This window comes from Myotis yumanensis, unplaced genomic scaffold (assembly GCF_028538775.1).
Source record: "Myotis yumanensis isolate MYYU_CA2020_CCGP unplaced genomic scaffold, mMyoYum1.0.hap1 SCAF_2, whole genome shotgun sequence".
NCBI classification, from domain to species: domain Eukaryota; kingdom Metazoa; phylum Chordata; class Mammalia; order Chiroptera; family Vespertilionidae; genus Myotis; species Myotis yumanensis.
The window spans coordinates 81,168,214-81,185,445 of NW_027223753.1; the positions used below are offsets into that span (position 1 = coordinate 81,168,214).

Consider the following 17,232-nt stretch of genomic DNA (forward strand, 5'->3'; position numbering starts at 1 on the left):
TGGTTAAAAGGCTGTTTAATAACTGATATAAAGTATGTACCAACACATGCCTGTACACAGACCACTTATGTGCCTGCGTATTTCAGCAACTGCTGTTTGATGACATGGAATTAATGGTTTATAGACTTCTGATTTACTAACAGTGATGAGGAAACACAAATCAGCCTGCCACAGCTGTACAGCATTCTCTTCATTAGCATGACGCTGTCACCAACACATGATGTCCTTAATCCTGTGTCCTTACACCCAGGCCATCTTTGCTGTCCATCCATCACTGAACCTGCCTTGTACCCCAATTCTCATCACTTCTGACTCTGATTCAGCCAGACAGTCACTACACTAATTTGAAGCTTATAATGCAGAAAATACATGTATTTCTTTAGTCTATCCAAAACCACTCCATCCCCACTAGATTATGGATTACCCCCTCTGGCTATAGGGTAAACCCAATGCCCTTAGTTAGAAATTCAAAAAACTGCCCTTAATCTACCTTTCAGGTCTCTCCTCATTGCAATCCTACCTAGACATTGACCCCACAACTTATCCACTTAGTGTCTATAAACCACAATTTACAAAAACTAATGTGAGACACACCTTTCTATCAACTTGAATACTAATGAATCTTGGAAAAAATTTCTTTCCATCTTTCCTAACACCATAACTGACACTACAACGATAGTTCATTTCCATTTCCTTGTAAGTATCCTAATGTATTTTTCCTTTATGTATAACTAACCTGACATTTATCATAAATTGTCTCATAATAAATCTCCCTCTAATTGTAAGGATCTCAATCCATAATAGAAGTAGGTACTTCTGAGACCACTCTAAACTGTCTATCCAGCCCTGCTTACACAGATGCTCAAGAAATAGTATGGGGGGGGAGAGGGAGGAGGGCAGCACACAAAGGAGTTGTTCCATATTCTTATAACATTTGGTACTATCAGTTTTTGAAATTTTGGTCATTCCCACTCTAGTGGGGGTAAATACTACCTTATTGTTCCTATAATTTGCAATTCCCTGAACCTAATGATATGGAGCACCTTTTCCTGTGCTTTTTGGCCATTTGTATGTCTTCTATTATAAAGTAACTATTAGATGTTTGCTTTTATATTGAGTTGCCTTTTATTATTTATTTGTAGGAGTTTATTGACTCAAAGCACACGCGTGCTCGCATGTGTGTTTTCTGGATACCAGTACTTAATCTAGCAGATTATGTATTGTGAGTATTTTAACCCGTACTATGGCTTGCCTTTTCATTTTCTTAATAGTGTCTTTTGATGAGCAGAAATTTTGAGTTTTGATAAAATTCAATTTATCATATATTTTTCCTTTAATGCTTAGTGCTTTTTGTGTCCTCTGTAAGAAATATTTGTCTGCCTCTAAAACGCAAAAATAATCTACTATAATTTCCTCTAGAAAATTTTTATTATTCTTTTCTTAAATTAATCGGGCTGACATTGGTCAATAGGTTCATATAGGTAGGTTTCCAGTGTACATTTCTATGATACATGATCTGTATACTGTTCCCAATGCCCAAAGTCATATCATCTTTCATCACCATATATTTGGCCCCCTTTATCCTTTACTACCCCCACCCTCTTCCCTCTGGTAACCACCATACTGTTGTCTGTCTGTGCCTCTATGTTTAAGTTTTATATCCCACATATGAGTGAAATTACATGGTTCTTAGCTTTTTCTGACTGACTTATTTCATTTAGCATAATATTCACAAGGTCCAGTATTTAGGGGGGAGGGGCGAGGGCAAAAAGCAGCCAAGAAGCAACCCCATAGACAGAACTTTATCTAGATCTGTGTGAGACTGACAATGCCAGCTCAACTCAAGGTTACACTGAGTATTACATCCTATATAATAAAAGCATAATATGCAAATCGACCAAACAGCATAACGACCAGTCACTACGACACACACTGACAACCAGGGGGCAGACGCTCAATGCAGGAGCTGCCCCCTGGTGGTCAGTGCACTCCCACAGGGGGAGCACTGCTCAGCCAGAAGCCGGGCTCATGGCTGGCGAGCATAGCAGAGGTGGTGGGAGCCTCTTCTGCCTCCACTGCAGGCGGGCGGTAAAAAGCGAGGGGTCCTGGACTACAAGAGTGAGAGGGATGTCTGACTGCTGGTTTAGACCCGATCACCCTGAGGATCGGGCCTAAGCCGGCAGGTGAACATCCCCCGAGGGGCCCCGAATTGCGAGAAGGCACATTCCACGCTGAGGAACCCCCAGTGTATGAATCTTGTGCACCGGACCTCTAGTAAGAAATAAAGAGAAATCTGTTATATTTGAAAAACATAAACAATTAAGTCTTCCATTAACTACTGTTGGTATTAAGAATATTAAGTATTGCCCAGCCAGTGTGATTCAGTGGTTAAATGTTGACCTATGAACCAGGAGACCATAGTTCGATTCCCGGTCAGAGCACATGCCCAGCTCAATCCCCAGCAGGGGGCATACAGAAGACAGCCAATCAATGATTCTCTCTAATCATTGATGTTCCTCTCTCTCTCTCTCTCTCTCCCCCCCACTTCCTCTCTGAAATCAATAAAAATATTTAAAATAAGTATTTAAACTACTGACACTCAAAATACATAACATTATTTATCTGATTTCAGAGAGAGAGAGAGAGAGAGAGAGAGACAGGCAGACAGAGACATCGATTTACTGTTCAACTTATTTATATACTGGAGGTCCAGTGCACAAATTCGTGCATGGGTGGGATCTGGCCAGTCGGAGGGAGGGACTGCAGGCTGATGGGGGCCCATTGGGGGCGGGGCTGGTCAGGGTGGGGGCGGGGGGTGCCCAGCCCCCCTTGCCCTTGATCGCGGTATGGGAGAGGCCAATTGGGAGCAGGGCCGCGGGGGCGCGGGAGGTTGGCCAGCTGGTCCCACTCCTGATTGGGCAGGTTTCTGGCCTCAGTGGGCATCATAATGACTGCTCGTTACAGCGCTCTGGTCACTGGCTTTTTTTTTTTTTTTTTTTTTTTTTTTACAAAGAGGAAGGGAGAGGGATAGTTAGAAACATCAACGAGAAACATTGATCAGCTGCCTCCTGCACACCTCCTACTGGGGATGTGCCTGCAACCAAGGTACATACCCTTGACTGGAATAGAACCTGGGACCCTTCAGTCTGCAGGCCAACGCTCTATCCACTGAATCAAACCAGTTAGGGCCCAGTCGCTGGCTTTTTATATATATAGATAGATTCACTGGTTGATTCCTGTATGTGCCCTTACTGGGACTGAACCCATAACCTTGGCATACAGGGATGACACGCTGACCAAGTGAGCTACCTGGCCAGGGCCCCAAAATACGTAACATTTTAAATTAACTTTCTAGTATTTAACAAAATACTACAGCCCTAACCGGTTTGGCTCAGTGGATAGAGCGTCGGCCTGCAGACTGAAAGGTCCCAGTTTCGATTCCGGTCAAGGGCATGTACCTTGGTTGCAGGCACATCCCCAGTAGGGGGTGTGCAGGAGGCAGCTGATCGATGTTTCTCTCTCATTGATGTTTCTAACGCTCTATCCCTCTCCCTTCCTCTATGTAAAAAATCAATAAAATATATTTTTAAAAACATACTACAGCAAAATGCACACACCCAGTTTTCTCCTTTGTAAAGTGTAACACCTTTAAATTTACCTTTCTATAAGTTCTGACCAATCTCTCTACCCCTCACCTCCCCTACCACCCATCAAAAGCACTATTGTACAGATCATATTCCTGGTGCAAACTGACATTTGATCAAAAGAGAGACAGCATGACCACTATGTACTTGCTCACAACCTTCAGTCCTTAAAATCTGCAAGTATAACAGAGCTGATCAAAAGAACTTTGGAACCCAGGACAACCAAGTGAATTAAACAGCCACATTAACAAAGTAGAGGCAGAAAGCTCTACAAGTTTAACTATTTCCCAAATGTTAACAATGGTTAGGGAATAAGGCAATGCCACTGTCCCTATGTTATGGGGAACAAGGATCTTTTTTGCAACAAACAGACTGCCTGGATATCCTAGTAAGACGAGATAGCCATAGTGTGTGCTAAAGAAGCTACTAAGCCCAAAGGTGTGAACTTTACAGAGAGTGACTTCGGGGTGGTGCTTCTCAAACTGAGTGAGGACTACTTTTGTGTTTGGCGATTTTTCCCCCCTTTACTTTTGCAAATAGATATTTTTATAATCAATGCCAATCAAACTGGAGGGTGGGGAGACAAAATTTTAGTAAGACAGACACAAGCCAAATTATTTATTAGATTCAACAGCCATAAAATCACACTGTCAAGCTGCCTTAAGTTTCTAAACAGCTCTCTCTCAATTTCGGTGTTCCACTCACTGGCAGCAGGCTGAGCTGTGCCTGGAACAGCATTGCTTAAGAGGAAGCACAAGACCAGGAAACGCAGCTCTGTTCCAATAGTCACAGCCCTGCAGCGCAATGCCACCCACGGGTGGACTGACCCCAGCATAACTACCTCTTCTCCCAACAAAGCTCCCCCTCTTCATCATCCACCCCTCCTGGTTAAAAGAAAACCTGGTCATTTCACTCTACTAAAAACTTGTTTAATTGGTAATTTTATAATCTGTATACCTTTGTTTAAATGGACACAGCTCACCCTCTGAGCACTGTAGGGTTTTACAGAAACCCAGGTGCATGTGAGCAGGATGTTCTTTGTTTATTGCTTTTTCAAAAGTTACCAACAACAAATGCTACACATTATGAGAAGTCAGCACAGCCATAATGAAAAACAAACACCAAACAGAGACGAGGCACAGATGACAGAGGGGGACACCATGAGCTACTTTATAATCTTAGGACCTCAAAGATAGACTGTTCCTACTAGTGTTTAAATAAAAGGACTTTTTGCCTGATGACTTTCTCAGTCAGACTATGAAAAATAAGGCAATAACAGATTAAAAAGTGGCATAAAATAAATGACCTCTCAGAGGAATACGCCACGCTCCCAAGTGACTAAGTATTTGTGAGAACCAGAAGAAAACAGGAACAAAAGAACAAGACAAACCAGTATCTTTTTTAGAGGCCAGAAGAATCTGTACTTTGCAACAAAAAGGGCAGGTCTGCGGTTTGGCTCTTTCTCGTACAGTCCCGGGAGGATTAAAAAGGTGTTGACTTTGCTTTGCTGGCCCCACATAACAAAAGAGCTTGAATGACACAGTTTACAGGCCAAATCCATGGAACAGGCACTATTGGCCACAGGTATGTTTGAGGGATAGATGATTCATTCCAGAAGATCTGATGCAAGGAACTGAGTGTATGTTATCTCAAATCAGTAAAAAAAGAAAGAAAAAAGGGGGGGAGAGGGGGTAGGTAGGTGCATATGTGCTAAAGAAGCAGAACAGCCACTCTGGAGATGTTGGCACTTCTGGAGACCTTGGTGGCGGAGCTGAGGGGAGGCAGGCCATCAGACAACGCAGGCTGAAGAAAGAAGTGTGGCTCTGGGAGCACCTGATCATCCCCAGAATCAAGCAAGCAAGGCCATATATCCACCCACTGCAGCATTTACTTCACCCACCCCTTCCACCAGCTAACTGGCATCTTAACCAGAAACACCACCTTCCATTCCCTTAAAAGAGCAAAAACGCTCTAATATGGAAATATTGTTTGAACTAAGGAGGTTCAGAGTCTTCAGGAGGACGAGAGTATGGGATTCCTGGGGTTGAAGGAAAATAGCATGTGGGGGCTCCAAAGCCATTCGGCCTTGAGTTTAGCCAGGATAGCCCTTAATGCCCACTGGTAATAGTACACAGAAATGCCAGAACACAGGCAATACAGAGGGTGTTTGTCCTTCGTGCAAATGTCAGAAGAATCAACTAGAGCACAATTCACTTCCACATTTGATTTTTATTGATCAAGGAAGGTGTTTCCCCTACAGAAACCTCCTCCATTCTAGGAACTCTAGGTGTGGCCTTGAGTCAAAGAACCAACTAAACTCTCAGCAAGCCAAGTCATACAGATCAGATAAACATAAACCAACTGAGGAAGCAATGAATAAATATCTCTATATATAAAAAAGCCAGCAACCGGAAACCGAAATGACAGGAACGACCGGTCGCTATGACGGCCAACCTCCTGCGGCCCCTCCCCCCACCAGGATCTGCCCCTGATCACCCCCTACCACAATCGGGGGTGGGGCCAGCTGGCCAACCACCTGTGGCCCTCCCCCCGCCCATCCCCATCCCCATGGGTCTCTCCCCCAGCCATCTCCGCCCCCAATCAGCCCCTCCACACCAATTTGGGACGGGGCCCTCCAGCCAATCACCCGTGGCCCTTCCCCCCAGCTGCCCCGGCCCTTATTGGCCCCAATTAATTTCATATGGGATAAAAACCTGATCATTTTAATAGAGACAAAGAAGCCAAATGTTAAGATCCCATACCCATTAATGATAACAACTTTTGGTCAAATATAATTAGGAAGGTATTTTCATAAACTGAAAAGAATACCTATAAAAATAAAAATATCAAATTTAATATTAAATTAATGAAATAAAAATATGATAGCAGTTTTGCATATTTCTAAAATCCAAAGGAGATTTCAGATAAGCTTTCCCCTATAATAAAGAAGTGATATGCAAATTGACCATCACACCCTTGCACAAGATGGCCAACACAAGATGGCCTGCAGGGGAGGGCAGTTGGGGGCGACCAGGCCAGCAGGGGCAGTTAGTTGGGGGCGATCGGGCCGGCAGGGGAGCAGTTAGGCGTTGATCAGGCTGGCAGAGGAGTGGTTTGGGGGTGATCAGGCTGGCAGGCAGAAGCAGTTAGGGGCAATCAGGCTGGCTGGCAGGCAGGCGAGTGGTTGGGAGCCAGCAGTCCCAGATTGTGAGAGGGATGTCCAACAGGGAACAGGCAGTCGGACATCCCCCGAGGGGTCCCAGGTTGGAGAGGGTGCAGGCTGGGTTGAGGGACAGCCCCCCAAGTGCATGAATTTTGTGCACTGGGCCTCTAGTCATAATAATAAAAGGCTAATATGCAAATAGTCATCATTCAGTGACATGTAATGACCCATCAGCAGGGACCTGAGGCTGCGTGGCACCTGGCCAGGGTGGAGGACCTCAGGCTGCGCCCTCTGCCTGGCGGGGCTTGACGGGGGACCTGAGGCTGCAAGCCCCGCCCAGCCAGGGGACCTGAGGCCATGCCGCCCAGCGGGGCTTGACAGGGGACCTGAGGCTGCACCCCCACCCGGCGCTGGGCTGGGGGACCTGTTACTTTTGGGGGCGGGGGGGGGTCAGGGCTGTTACCTTTTATGGAGGTCACTTCTGCTTCCCTATTCAAAATTCCCCTTCTCAGAGACAAAACCACCTTAAACTAATATGCTCTCCTCACCATGACCTGCTACTTAACCCCAATTCCATTCCTCTGACATTCTGTGGGCCCAACAGAGAAGGCTCTACTGCAGTCTCCTCTTTGTGCATAGGTAGGGTCCGGCCAGCCAGTCCCACCCCCGATCGGGGTGTTGGAGGCCCATCAGGGCAGGATCAAGCTGGTTGGCTGCCGCAGTGCGCGTCATAGCCACCGGTCATCCCAGTCGTTCTGTCGTTCTGGTTGCTGGGCTTTTATAGATATAGGTATCTGCATCAAGGACAAGACTCCACAAGCACTGAGGAGGAGCAGAGCACCACACCACTATACCACTTACAAACCACACCATTCATCCTTCTTTCTTTAGGAATTACACGGTTAAACACATGAATGATTCTGAGCAGAGGGGCAGACTAAATGACAATCCAGGTGCCAGGGAGACCTGGGTGGATCTGAAACTGAACGAACAGCAACAGAAGAGGGAAGGACATGGTGTTCTGCCCACTTACTGGCCATCCCAGTGTAAGTCTACCCAAAGGTTCTGGCAGTCAGTTTCATGAGGAATCAGATTCATCTACTAAGCATCTGCCCCTGTCATCACAATTTCTACCATCACCACAGTTATTACTTACTAAGAATTTACTGAGCCACTTGCCCATTGTAAGCTTCATCACAGGAGCCAAATAAGATCTGGTTCTGGCTGTTAACCATGAAGCACAGGTGCCATCCCACCACGAGGCATGCAGCTGTGGTCATGGGAAGATGGCCATGCCACACACCCATGCACACAGGACCACCACATATCAGAGATCATCTGTACCTCTAGATCCAGCTGCATGCCGGGAGTGGGGGGTAGGGGATCAACCTTCCTCCTCTTTCTCTGCCACTTGCTAAGATACACACGAGAAGGCATTCTTTTTCTCCTGAGATGTCTCTCATTTAAATTTAGTTAGCACAGTCAACAGCCAAAAATTATTTTGCTTGACCACTTATAATCTTGTCCAAAACTGCCTTCAAATTATTTTATATTTATTTAGATCTTTTTTAAATGCAAAGCACCTTTTCGGGAACAAAGAAACACAAAAATAAACACTGTTATTATTTTGAAAGTTACAAGTAAACTGCAAAGCGATGCTTTGTAAAAAACTCCACCGATGAAATGACAAAGTCTGATGCCAAATATTTTTTGTCTTGTAATAAAACCCTCTGTGTGTCCCCTCCTTGCCTCCTCAAATCATGCATTCAGATGCTTCCCAGGCAGTCTGCCATCAGAAGTCTCACAAGAGAGAGGCACCGTTCCTCCAGGTTTCCTCTGGGGTTATCTAAAGGATAGAGTTAACCAGCTTACTGCTATCTCTGCACTCAATCTCTAGGACAGCTCTAACTATGGCACAAAAGCAATTTCTAGGTTAATTAAATTCCATTTCTGTCCAGGATTTCTGATAGTTTACAAACCTGAGAAAGACACAGTGTATGTGTACAATCTGGATGGAGAAAGCAGACGCAAGAGGGAGTAGGCGATTTAAAGAAATGCCCAGCTGGTCCCCTGCTGAGGGACATGTAAGCCATTTTATTAACCCAATTTTCCAATATTAAAAACATAAGCTGGTAAATCCAATTATTCAGATTATAACTCAATTCTAAACCAAGAGCAAGGAATGGGTGGGATGGGAGAGTCTGTTCATTCAAAAAATAAGACATGTTGTGTCTGGCAAATGCAAAATGACCAGCATGGCTGCGCTCTTTGTACCGGTGTGGGCCAGACCCTGAAGCTATGCCAATTTGCTGAAAGGCCTATTCAAAAAAAATTTCCTGTGTTTCCATCCCCAAAATAATTACCCACTCTATTCTACCCCCAGACACACACACACTACAAACCTGGCAGCTACTCAAAGAAACAAGAGTGTGCCCATGTGTGTGCATGCACAAACACACTGGTGATTGTGGGGGGTTGGGCAGGAGACATCCCCTACCCAGGGCAAGCTGCCCATCAAATTCCCATGCAAGTGCAGTTGCGGAAAAACCACACAGAGTGGTTGTAAACATCCTGTATAGTAAGGAGAAAATAAACACATCCTCAAGTGAACCCAGAGGCTAAGCACAGACCAACTCCTACCAACTCTCCAGCAAGAAGCACTGGCAATAAACTGTACCCTGTATGCTCAACCCCCACCCTGCTCCATAGCTGCAACAGGTTGAGAGGATGTCACACAATGGAGATCAAGCAGAGGGAAGCCAGCAGGCTCCAGGACAGCTTGCTTCACAGAGTGCCTGATTCATGGTATTTCTGGAGACCTCATATTGGTTCAGAGGCCTCATTTCTTGCTCTACATGTAAACAGATGAAATAGTTTGTTTATGCTAAAAACCACAGAATGTTAAATATGTGCAGCACTTGTCTTAATTAAATTAGATGGGCTGTTTTATAGTGGAAGTTTGTTATTAACTGGATTTACCTAAAACTTTTTTGGTTCAATCCCCTCAAGATGAATCCTAGGAAGTTTTGCTTGGTCATAGGGGTAATAAGGAAAAGAACAACGCATCACAAACCTGGGCGTTAGTGCAGCCCACCTGCAATCCAAGGCAAGCAGGCATCTATTTCCTAATTTTTTTAAAAAGGAGGGACATGTAAGCCATTTAATTAAACCGGACGCCCTGGCCGGTTTGGCTCAGTGGATAGAGCGTCAGCCTGCGGACTCAAGGGTCCCGGGTTCGATTCCAGTCAGGGGCATGTACCTTGGTTGCGGGTACGTCCCCAGTGGGGAGTGTACAGGAGGCAGCTGATCGATGTTTCTCTCTCGTCGATGTTTCTGACTCTCTATCCCTCTCCCTTCCTCTCTGTAAAAAAAAAACCAATACAATTTTTTTTTTTTTAAAGGGAGGGGGACTATGAAAAGGAGAAAACTACGGCTCCCTCTATGTCCAATCTCCTCTGACTTCACCTATAAAACCTGAGTATAGTAATTCCTGTAATAATTCCTCTGGATATACGATTTCATAATTCAAGGTGAGACATACTGATCTTTTGCCTATGCCCAGTGGGAAATCAGAATCTTAAATCTCTAAAATGCCTGTGTTGCTAAGCTACAGATTCCCAGCGCCAACTTCCTAACTACACCTTGTCAAGCAAAACAACAAAAGCTTTAACTTTCAGATTCTGATTTAATCTATAACTTTCAGATTCTGATTTATGTATACTTACTGTCTGGTACTTTAGAAGATGGGGGTGGGGAAATTTTCAAATGTCCATAAATTTTTAAAAATACAGCACAATTCCAAAACTTGTCCCATAATTCCCTCAAACTATTAAATAGTAACAATATTCTCTATACTTGGCTTCCTTAAGACTTAATAGTTCCAATTAGGAATAATTTACTCATCTTGCAAAACATTAAAATCCTTCAGAATCCTGAGACATCCTTAGGAACTCTAACATAACTACTTAAAAATATATTTATCAACTCTACCAATGAAAAAGTCAGCCCAAGGAGAAGGCAAGCACAGAAAACCTATACCTTAGATGTTCCAACTGCTCACAAACACTGTACTACCTCCGAACTTAGGCACTGGGAATCAGGCATCAAAGAAATTGGTGAGCCGTTATTTTTCTTCTATTCAGGGGAAAGGATTAAGGGAGAGGAAGGAGAAAAGAACATCAAAAGTCAGTGACAGTACTAAATATCTATAAGCTATGTGTAGCATCTTCCCAAGCAAAACATTACTGGGCACAAATCTCAGGCGGACAGGGAGATACAACACAGATGGTATAAAAAGTAATATGCAGCACAGCTTTTAATTCAATTAATTAAAATTATGCAATTATGTTTTTTTAAAATCTTATGGAGCATCTTACAATGTCAAAAAACCATGGCTTCCTGGAAATCACGACTGTCGTGATCAAGGAAATATTTGACATTGACTTCTTTTGTGTTCCAGAAAGAAACCATGTCAAATTTGAGAGGGATCATTGTTAATCAACAATTAAAGCAGCAACAAAGCCCTTTTGTTCTGTCAGTCACAAATGTCGCATGTGTTAGAGTTTACCACCTATGGGAAGCTGCCTGTTCTGCCACCCCCAGGGAGCATAATCCTCTTCTTTCCAGGGCTCCAATTCCAAATCCAGGATCTGAGAGCCCCAAATGCCATTCTCCACAAGACTGTCAGTTTCAGGTCTATCTTAAGCAAAAACTGTATCTTACAGCAGAGAGAGTTTTAAAAAGGGTAACAAGAGTCAGAAGAACAGCACATGAAAGTTAAGGATCTGGCCAAAGAAATCCCTAATACATTATTATGGTTACAAGGTGTGAACAAATTATCTAAAGCACATTCAGTTTTAAAAGCCTCAACGAGCCAGTTAAAATGGTAATCTGCCTTTCCACTCTCTCTTGAGGTTGGATTGCCAATTTTGTTTTTAAAATATTGTTTCAACAAAACCCCCTGCAGTTTCTCAATTAGGTTACTCAATACCAATTGTGAACTGCCAGAAATCTCCACAAATCCTGGCTAAGATGATGGTTGGATAAGGAGAATGAATGACTTTGTGAGGCAAGAATCGTGTTTTAGTTCCTTCTTAAGGGAAAAAAGAAAAATATACGAAGAAACAAAACCCAGCAGAATCCAAAGGGTGTAGCTGAAAAGTCGATCCTGTAGACTTCCCACCACAAACATTCTCAATGGAGCTGCATGGTGAACCAGATTCTAAGCTCCATCAGCACGTGAGAGAACGACGCACAACGGCCGTGCTCAGAATGCAGACTGGTCCTGACAGACAGCTAGTCCTGCAATAATCTGGAGAAGGCTTTGGCTTCTCGTATCCTCTGCCTCCCAGACAGCAGATCTGCTAACAGAGGTCTGCTTTATTAAAGAGTGACAAATAGAAAAGAGATGCTGAACAACTTCCTACTGGATATCCCATGCAGTAGCCAACAAGCACCAATAGGTGGCAATAAAGAGTCTTTAGTCTCCAGCTCTGGGACCACCAACCACTAAAGCAGCGATTCTCAACCTGTGGGTCGCGACCCCTTTGGGGGTCGAACGACCCTTTCACAGGGGTCGCCTAAAACCATCGGAAAACATATATAATCACATATTGTTTTTGTGATTAATCACTATGCTTTAATTATGTTCAATTTGTAACAATGAAATTGGGGGTCACCACAACATGAGAAACTGTATTAAAGGGTCACGGCATTAGGAAGGTTGAGAACCACTGCACTAAGGGGGAAAGGACTTCTGACACACGGATTTATGCCAAACCCCAGCATTAACCAATTTTTAGGACCTGTGCTGAAATCTGAGGAGAGCTCAGACACCAGCCCCTGCTGATGGAAAGTAGTATAGAAACAATATTAGCAATATCCTTTCATCCCATCAGCCCAATCTCAATTCAAGTTCCTTGCTTGTATGGAAAATACAAAGAAACTCACAATCCAGCATTTTATACACTAAAAAATATACCTGGGGCAAAAGTCCACAACATGGCTTACTGAAATAGTGATTTTTACCACCAAAAAAGATTTTAAAAAGACAAAACTAAAGTAATGCATGAGGGTTCGCATACGTTTCCTTCATTTGGGGCTAACAGAAAGATATTACCGTATTTTTCTGTGTATAAGATGCTATTATTTTTCTAAAATCATTAGAGTGAAAATCCAGGGGTGTCTTATACACAAAAGTCAGTAGAGGAGGGAGCTGCGCCAGTGAGTAGCTGCCCATACCTTGTCAAATGGGCTTTCTCCAATCACAAGCCTTACTGTTACTGATGTCAGCTGATGCTGTAATTGGAGGTGGAGGTGGACTGCGCGCAGATGCAACAGGGACCAGAGGGTTCTGAGCCCATAAAGATGTCAAAAAATAAAAAGATAAATAGCCCTAGCTGGTTTGTCTCAGTGGATAGAGCATCAGCCTATGGACTGAAGGGTCTCAGGTTCAATTCTGGTCAAGGGCACATGCCCGGGTTGTGGGCTTAATCCCCAGTTGGGGGCGTGCAGGAGGCGGCTGATCAATGATTCTCTCTCATCATTGATGTTTCTATCTCCCTCTCCCTCTCCCTTCCTCTCTGAAAATCAAATAAATATATAAATATATATCGGTAATTTTGTCTTACTCTGCAAAATTCAAACTGAATGTAATCAACTATGCAAAAGAGCATGGAAATAGAGCTGCAGAGAGACAATTTGGACCTCTTCCCACTGAGTGTATGATCAGACAATGGAGAAAATAGGAAGAACAACTTCTTAAGATGCCAAAAAAGAAGGCCTTAAGATGAAAACCAGCAAAATGTTTAACATATTGATTTCTTAATTTTGGGTTGAAAAAGTGGGGGCATCTTATACAAAGAGGTGTCTTATACACAGAAAAATATGGTAAGTAGGCTGAAGCATAATCTTGTGCATTTTCAAAGTATGGGGTACTACTTGAGTTATTACCAACCAAAATGGGGGGTGCAGCCTGTTGTACAATAAAAGGGTTCCTTCACCACAATTCACATGGTCTCTTCTGAACGTTTATAAAAGAGGTCTAGGTTTTTATGACAATTGCCTAAAGATGAGGAAACATGATCATAATTAAAGAATCTGCTAATAGCTCATGAACATAAGAGCGATTATCCTCCTTTATACTGTTTGGGCTTTGTAATCCTATAGTAATGGCACATCCTCCCACTGGAAAATGGGACCTCATGCAGCACCATCTCAGGTACCTTGTCACTGGCAGCTGTCATGATGAATCTAGGGAGACATACCAGTGGCACGGAAATTTAAATAAAAACCAAGGAAACTATATCAATCCAAAGTAAGCAAAAGGGAATCAAGGTATAGAAATCACTTTCCTTCCTAAGGGTGCTGAGAATATCCTCTAAACAATGCTGAATTTCTCCTCCCATTCAGGGTTGCACAGGGTAGCTGCATGTCAGGCCAGGAAGCAGAAACAACTTTCCAAAGGGCATTTGCTGAATGAAGCCACACCAAGTGATCACTTGAACTAGACAACCAGGGAAATGAAGAAGAAGGTGGTGGGGCCAATGCATACCTTCCAACTCAGGACATTCTACCTCCTTTACTTTCTTAATAATCATCCCCCAACCTAAGACACCTCTAAGCAGTATAAAAGCCCTCCCAGTTCTCCCTTATCAGCCCCAGGCAGGACCAGTCTAACTGCAGCCTATGAACCCATAGGCTGCCTACCTGGCAACAGCAGATGACGAGCAAAACTGACTCACTAAACATCTGAAGGACATACATGTCCACCATAATTGTGTGTGTCTTAAATGAACCCTGAAAAGGGTCTGGGGGGGAGAATGTTTTCCGACTAGACCTCACTTACATCACAATATGAAAAGTTCTCCAAGACAGGAAAGCCGTTCTGTTTGATTAACAAGGGGCCTTGTCAATAGTTTTTACATGTCTTACAGCCATTTAACCAGCAAAACCCTGCTATTAATAAAACAAGTGACTTATTGCTTCTTTCCAGAGCTATATAAGCCTGCCCCTTCACCCAGTGTGTAGCTGAGCACCGAAAGTCACTGACAATTTCTGATCCCCATTTAGTTTCAGAAAACAACCTGAGAAAGTCCAACCACTTATGTAGGACCCAAGATAAACATCCAAGCTATATGCATCCCTACAGCAATTCTGAAGGGCTAAAAACTTTCCTGTTCAACGAAGCCTTCTTGAATCCCTACTGTAAAGCCCACTTTTCTTGTTCACAAATAGGAAATGATAAAGCCACAAGGTTAGCCTCCTTGGGCCCAGCTTAGACCCTCCAAAGAAGGCCCTGTGGGGGTCTGTTCCAGGTGCTGTCACAAAGCTTCATTATCATCTAGTTCCACTCGTTCCCAAAAGAGAGGGAAGGGGGACAAAAAGTAGAGAAAAGAATGAAAAATTGGAAGAGAATCCAAAAGTTCTACATAATCTTAAAGGCAAGTGGAAACAATGGGGGTAGGTTCTAAAGGGGGAGGAGCATGGAGTTCCATGCAGCAGGCATGAGCCTTCAATGGGCAACCACAATTATAAGCTAGAATTTGTAAAAGTGGCTATTTTTTAAGCCTCCCCCTCAAATCCAGCTTCAGTGTCTTCTTCCAGTTAATTTGTTGATGCTTCCTTTAGGCATGTTGTTTTCCCATGGCCCATTCTCCCTACTCCCGTGGCCAGCCAGTCAGAACACGCTGTTTCAATGGAGTAGCTGAAGCACTCTATCAAGGGAACCATCTCAGGGTTCTTTTCAAGCTCTGCTGTCCCACCACCACCACCACCACCACACACAAGCCACCTCTGAAGGGAAAGAACGCAAAGGGTATTTTAAGGGAAGGTGCAATAGGGACCACAAAGAAGGGAGTGGAACAGTAAGGAAAACTTGTCACTTCTTCCCAAATGATCAGAAACAATGACGTGCTGAGGAATCACGGAAATAAACCACATACTTTTTGCCCTCGCTGGTTTGGCTCAGTGGATAGAGTGTCACATGAGGAATGAAGGGTCCCAAGGTTTGATTCAGGTCAAGGTCACATGCCCAGGTTGCAGGCTCAATCCCCAGTAGGCGCATGCAAGAAGCAGCCAATCAATGATTCTCTCTCATCAATGATGTTTCTCTCTCTCTCTCTCTCTCTCTCTCTTCCTCCCTCCCTCTCTGAAATCAATAAAAGTATATTTTAAAAAATAAAAAATATCCTTCTCTCCTCTGCAATACACTAATCAGCTCCAAGAAACAGAAGCTAAGTAGGGAAGCTAAGCTGTAAGCTTCCTCACAGCTGGCTTCAGCAAAATGCTATGCCAACTAAGTGGGCAAATCTGAATCCTGTTAATAAAGATGTGGGTGGCATGCACTGGGGGCCAAGAGGTGCATCTCTACGCTTTGTATAACGAGTCTCTTCAATTCTGCCAGCCCAAACATGCCCTAATGGTCTCCACCTTTGATCAAAGAGGCATCCATCTTAACTGCGTCAATATGTTGCCAAACACCACACTCCCAAGCCACATGTCAGTCCTGGGCAGGGCTGCTAAGGCTCCCCCTACAGCAATGTGTAAATGAGCCCGGAAGGAGGAAACTTCCATCTGGACACTTAAAGCTCCCTTGCCCACCCCTATACGAAATACCCTCGGAGCAGCTATAATCATTTCACACCCAAAAAAGGGCCAAGACATTGACCCTGAGGAGCTCACTATTGGTTTACAAAAATTAGAGTAATTCACTTTCTCAGCTTATACCTTCAACTGTTCTCTTCCTCAAGTTTTATCTTTGTTTCATCTCATATTTTACACAATCCCAGGTATCCTAGGACACTTCCTCTGGGATACAGAGGACAGCAGTCTAACTTCACAGGTGTTTTTCCCCAAAATTACTGTTTGTTTTCTTTTTTATGCCATACGATTTTAAAAGCAGAAAATATTATAAAATTAGCACTGCAGCTAGAACAGGATACATTGTTGAGGCTATTGGTGCCACCAGGTAACTGAGATCTCTCTGCTCTACAGAGATTTCCATGATGTCTCAGTTCTAAGATTATCAAGACACCAACAAACTTGAGCTGGAAATAAAAATATAAAACAACCCTACCCATGGACAGGTCAATAAGCAATGAAAACTGCACATGCATTTCACAGAAGAGTAAGGCAATGACTTGTGGAGAGCGGCTACAGCGTTTGGACAGGTTCAAGCCTTGGACTAATGAGAGGGCACGATCCTCTCATGACAAAGCCAGGTGCAAGTCCCAGCACAATTATAGCCAAAGACTATAGTTGTAAGCTTGACATTATGGTCCGAACCTGTGGTCCCACATGGCTGAGTGATGTGGACTTGATAGAGTTCAGGTACATGTAATTGAGTAAGATTCAAAACCCGAGAGAACGTTGTAAACATCTTGACCACGCCCTTACTTTGCCTTGTGGAATCTGGCTATAAAATAA

General features: G+C 43.7%; 1 protein-coding gene across 4 annotated transcripts in view; it reads right to left on the bottom strand.

The window, feature by feature from the left end:
• JARID2 (jumonji and AT-rich interaction domain containing 2) overlaps positions 1 to 17,232 on the bottom strand; it is a 285,213-nt gene that overhangs the window by 72,567 nt on the left and 195,414 nt on the right. The gene's annotated exons all lie outside the window — the stretch shown is intronic.